The sequence below is a fragment of the Mustelus asterias genome, chromosome 14 (genome assembly GCF_964213995.1).
Source record: "Mustelus asterias chromosome 14, sMusAst1.hap1.1, whole genome shotgun sequence".
In the NCBI taxonomy this organism is placed as follows: domain Eukaryota; kingdom Metazoa; phylum Chordata; class Chondrichthyes; order Carcharhiniformes; family Triakidae; genus Mustelus; species Mustelus asterias.
In genome coordinates this window covers 85,731,632-85,737,631 of record NC_135814.1, presented here as the reverse complement: position 1 = coordinate 85,737,631, position 6,000 = coordinate 85,731,632, and positions in this window count along the sequence as shown.

Here is a 6,000-nt window from a genome sequence, read left to right as displayed (position 1 = left end):
AAGAGGTGAAGCAAAATGGGAAAGTCAGGGATAAATGGGAGATCAGGAGAGATTAGACAAAGATGTCATAGACACAAGACAAAATGAGTGTTAATGAATGTCTTCTGATAAAAAAAACCCTGTACCAACAGAGTTAAAATCAAGTTAAGCTCCTAAATGTGGTTTGAAATATTTTGACAATTACAGGCAGCACGGTGGCACACTGGTTTGCACTGCCACCTCACGGCGCCAGGGACGCTGGATTCGACTCCCGGCTTGGATCACTGCTTGTGCGGAGACTGCATGTTCTCCCCATGTTTGTGTGCGTTTCCTCCAGGTGTCCGGATTCCTTCCACAGTCCGAAAAACGTGCTGATTAGGTGCATTGGCCATGCTAAATTCTCCTTCAGTGTACCCGAACAGGCATCAGAGTGTGGCGACTAGGGGATTTTCACAGTAACTTCATTGTGGTGTTAATGTAAGCCCACTTATGACACTAACAAGTAAACTTAAACTTGAAAACATCACTGAAGCATCGAGGAACCTCTCTGAAAAAATAGTACATTGCCAAAGACAACAAAAGTTCACTTGGTGTTTTCATGTTAAGGGCATCACTAGTCTAATTTAAACACATGCCATCAAAGGTCATTTTATTGCCTATTTCTAGTTCTCTGGTTTGCTCAGGGGAGGAGCAGCTTCCGTCATTTTATTGCTACTCAAGTGATTCATGGTAAGTAATATGAGCCGATGACAGTTCTTCCTTTCTGAGAAGTTTTAAATGGTTGGGGAAGTGAAATGCTTTAATGAAGCACAGTTTGTGCTGTGCTGTTTTTAAAACTGTAATTCAATCTGCGCAGAACATCTGACTGATAAAACCCGCCTGCCAGTAAGGGAGCAGGTGACAGCAGCTTCACTCATGGCCTGGCAGCTTCTGTTGTTTTACGCTGAGGTTACTGCAGCCTTGTTCAGTGTGCAGGGTGTTTTGGACAGAAACACAAAGACTGATAGTCTTGTCCAAGAACAGTGCAGAGCAAGTGCTGCAGAATACATCAGGAAAAAGCTCAACCAAAACCTACAGTCCACTCCCTGTGAGACATAATGAACATGAAGAAGCTTCGCATTCGCTGCACATGGGAACACTTAGAGGTGCTCAACTGTCTGAAACCATGAAGAGAGGAGAATGTCTAGGTGCTTTGTAGGCCTCATCGGCCTAGGGGTAATGAAAGTGCCAGTTTAGTGCAGGAAACATAAATAAACATTAATGCTGCCAAATTCTGATGCGTAGAACCCATTTTTTTAGGTACAATGGCTGCCACTTTGCCTCCAATATGGTGTCATAGAATCCCTACAGCAGAAGAGGCCATTCAGCCCATCAAGTCTGCACTGACCCTCTGAAAGAGTATCTTATCCAGACCCTCTCCCCCTGTCCTATCCCTGTAATCCCACACATTTACCATGGCTAATCCATCTAACCGTAGACATTTTGGGACACTAAGGGGCAATTTAACATGGACAATCCACCTAACCTGCAAATCTTTGGACTGTGGGAACAAACCAGAGCACCCGAAGGAAACCCACGCAGGCATGGGGAGAACGTGCAAACTCCAAACAGTCACCCAAGGCTGGCATCAAACCCAAGACTCTGGTGCTGTGAGATCATGCTAAGTTGACCCTTAGTGTCAGAGGGATTAGGAGGGTAAATACGCGGGGTTACAGGGATAGGGCCTGGGTGGGATTGTTGTCGGTGCAGACCCAGTGGGCCGAATGGCCTCCTTCTGCACTGTAGGGATTCTATGATTCCATGATTGTGTCAAAAATCCAATCCTGTTTGACTAATGAATTGTGTTATGCATAATCCCATGCAAGCAAAAAAAAAAAGTAAAGAATAGAACGTAGCAAAGCCCTGACTAAGAAAAGGATAATGGCTTCCAATGGACTATGTTGACTGGGAATCACACATGGAGCCTAGATTGCAGCACAAGCAGTCAGTGTTAAACATGGTATCAATAATCATTTGGCTGCACATCCCATTGAGCTTTGTTATATATATATAATATATCCTGTTTCTTGTGCTAACATCCCTTCAAATCAAAATGCTTTGTTCTTATCCAGTCAATTACAAAATGCCAAAAAAGAAACTGAATGCCAACCAGCCAGTTGAATGAGTCATAAGCAGAATTACATGGTGAAGCAATAACTTCAAAATTGTGAATGGCTTTGTTTGGAAGCAGTATTAGTAAGTAATGTATTTAGTGTGAATCCAAACGATTGAAATCTAAACGGAAAACAAATCTCCTGATTCCAGACATTCCAGTGACATCCTTCAGTATGGACCCCCCCAGTGAATCAATGCAACTGACAATAAATCACTGAATCTTTAGAAAATAATTTCCCCTCTTGACATTTGCCATGGAGGAACAACCGTTAATTTAGATGTTTATTAGACCATTTCAGGAAAACCCTGTATGATTACAACTAATCAGCTTAGGGCAAACATTTTGGCTGTGAAATGATGCTGGTGCTGATGCTACAGATCTCCATAGGCCAAACATGTCAGAGATCACGCTCTTGGCAACTCATGGTGTGGTCCACTCACTAGCCCATGCTGAGAAGGTCATTAGAATGGGCGGTCTCTCAACACTGGGGCGACTAAATGCAGATTTCGCTCAGTCCGCAAGCATGACCCCAACTTTCCAGTCCGTTGTCATTTTAACTCAGCATCTTGCTCTCATGCCTACATGTCCATCCTTGGCCTGCTGCTATGCTCCAGTGCAGCCCAGCACAAGTTGGAGGAGCAGCACCTCATCTTCCGATTAGGCAAGTTGCAGTCCTCGGGACTCAATGTTGAGTTTGGCAGCTTCAGACTGTGACCTTTCCCCTCCACCTTAAACCCCTTTTTAAAAGTTTTCCCTTACATGTATTGCCTCAGTGCAAACCCCCCTCACTCCCCGATATATATATAGACACACACACACATTTGTCTTTTGTTCTTGTTGAAGTTGCTACATTTTGTTGCAGTCTCTTACAACCAATGTTTGAAATGTTAACTCTAACTTCTGTCCTTACAGATGCTGCCAGATCTGCTGGGTTTTCCTAGCATCTTCTGTTCTTGTTCCCAACAGAAGGAGTAGGGGGTGTAGTGGGGTGAAGGGGCATGGGAGGGTGTAATGGGGTGAAGGGGCATGGGAGGGTGTAATGGGGTGAAGGGGCATGGGAGGGTGTAATGGGGTGAAGGGGCATGGAGGGGTGGTTAGAGGTGTGAATGCGTTAAAATGGAGGGGTCGGTGGGATCACTGCTGGTTCCTGGATGTGGGGAGAAGGGTGAGGGAACTGAGGGTAATGGTAGTATGAGGGGATGGTCATGGTTTAAGGGGGCAGTGGGAGCTGGGAAGGTGAGGGTGTGTCAATGTCATGTGAAAGGTCAGCGAGGGTTGTTGGTGCGGATGTGGAAAGCAACTTCAATTCAGAAGATGAGGGCGGGCATTTCTATCATTAGGGAGGCGGGATTTTCAGGAAGGAAGGGGAGCTGTACATTTATCGGGAAGGGGATGGGGGAGGATTGAAGGGTGAGGGTCCAGACGTCGAACGTGATTCGGGGGGGTAGAATAATGGTATGGAGGAGAGGGTGTGGGTGACAGAGAGGGTGTGGGTGCCGGAGAGGGTGAGGGTGTGGGTGACGGAGAGGGTGAGGGTGTGGGTGACGGAGAGGGTGTGGGTGCCGGGGGAGAGGGTGTGGATGCCGGGGGAGAGGGTGTGGGTGCCGGGGGAGAGGGTGTGGGTGCCGGGGGAGAGGGTGTGGGTGATAGGGGAGAGGGTGTGAGTGACGGGGGAGAGGGAGTGAGTGACGGGGGAGAGGGTGTGGGTGACGGGGGAGAGGGTGTGGGTGCCGGGGGAGAGGGTGTGAGTGACGGGGGAGAGGGAGTGACTGACGGGGGAGAGGGTGCGAGTGACGGGGGAGAGGGTGTGGGTGACAGGGGGAGAAGGTGTTGGTGATAGGGAGAGCGTGTGGGTGACGGGGGAGAGGGTGTAAGTGACGGGGGAGAGGGTGTGGGTGACAGGGGAGAGCGTGTGAGTGACAGGGGAGAGCGTGTGGGTGACGGGGGAGAGGGTGTGGGTGATGGGGGAGAGGGTGTGGGTGACGGGAGAAGGGAGTGGATGACGGAGAGGGTGTGGGTGACGGAGATAGTGTGGGTGACGGAGATAGTGTGGGTGACGGAGAGAGTGTGGGTGACAGAAGGTTTGGGTGATGGCGGAAGAGGTGGTGGGTGATGGGGAGATGGTGTGGGTGATGGGGGAGAGGGTGTGGGTGACGGGGGGAGGGTGTGAGTGACGGGGAGAGGGAGTGGGTGAAAGGGGGAGAGGTGTGGATGACGGGGAGAAGGTGTGGGTGACGGGGAGAGAGTGTGGGTGACGGGAAGAGAGTGTGGGTGACGGGGGAGTAGGTGTGGGTGACGGGGGAGAGGGTGTGGGTGACGGGGGAGAGGGTGTGGGTGACGGGGGAGAGGGTGTGGGTGACGGGGGAGAAGGTGAGTGTGATGGGGGAGAAGGTGTGGGTGACGGGGGAGAGGGTTTGGGTGACGGGGGAGAGGGTATGGGTGATGGGGGAGAAGGTGTGGGTGATGGGGGAGAAGGTGTGGGTGATGGGGGAGAGGGTGAGGGTGACGGGGAGAGGGGGTGGGTGACAGGGGAGAGGGTGACGGGGGAGAGGGGGTGGGTGACGGGGGAGAGGGAGTGGGTGATGGGGGAGAGGGTGTGTGTGACGGGGAGAAGGTGTGGGTGACGGGGGAGAAGGTGTGGGTGATGGGGGAGAGGGTGTGGGTGACGGGGGAAAGGGGGTGGGTGACAGGGGAGAGGGTGACGGGGGAGAGGGTGTGGCTGACGGGGGAGAGGGTGTGGGTGACGGGGGAGAGGGTGTCGGTGATGGGGGAGAGGGTGTGGGTGACGGAGAGGATGTGGGTGACGAAGAGGGTGTGGGTGACGGGGAGAGGGTGTGGGTGACAGGGGAAAGAGTGATGGGGGAGATGGTGCGGGTGACGGGGAAGGGAGTGGGGGACGGGGAGAGGGTGTGGGTGACGGAGAGGCTGTGGGTGACAGAGAAGGTTCGGGTGATGGCGGAAGAGGTGGTGGGTGATGGGGAGAGGGTGTGGGTGACGGGGGAGAGGGTACAGGGTGACGGGGAGAGGGTGTGGGTGCCGGGGGAGAGGGTGTGGGTGCCGGGGGAGAGGGTGTGGGTGATAGGGGAGAGGGTGTGAGTGACGGGGGAGAGGGAGTGAGTGACGGGGGAGAGGGTGTGAGTGCCGTTGGGAGAGGGTGTGGGTGACAGGGGGAGAAGGTGTTGGTGATAGGGAGAGCGTGTGGGTGACGGGGGAGAGGGTGTAAGTGACGGGGGAGAGGGTGTGGGTGAAAGGGGAGAGAGTGTGAGTGACAGGGGAGAGCGTGTGGGTGATGGGGGAGAGGGTGTGGGTGATGGGGGAAAGGGTGTGGGTGACGGGAGAAGGGGGTGGATGACGGAGAGGGTGTGGGTGACGGAGATAGTGTGGGTGACGGAGAGAGTGTGGGTGACAGAAGGTTTGGGTGATGGCGGAAGAGGTGGTGGGTGATGGAGAGATGGTGTGGGTGATGGGGGAGAGGGTGTGGGTGACGGGGGGAGGGTGTGAGTGACGGGGAGAGGGAGTGGGTGAAAGGGGGAGAGGTGTGGATGACGGGGAGAAGGTGTGGGTGACGGGGAGAGAGTGTAGGTGACGGGGGAGAGGGTGTGGGTGACGGGGGAGAGGGTGTGGGTGACGGGGGAGAAGGTGTGGCTGACGGGGGAGAGGGTGTGGGTGTCGGGGGAGAGGGCGTGGGTGACGGGGGAGAAGGTGTGGGTGATGGGGGAGAGGGTGTGGGTGACGGGGAGAGGGTGTGGGTGACGGAGGAGAGGGTGTGGGTGACGGGGGAGAAGGTGTGTGTGATGGGGGAGAAGGTGTGGGTGACGGGGGAGAGGGTTTTGGTGACGGGGGCGAGGGTGTGGGTGATGGGGGAG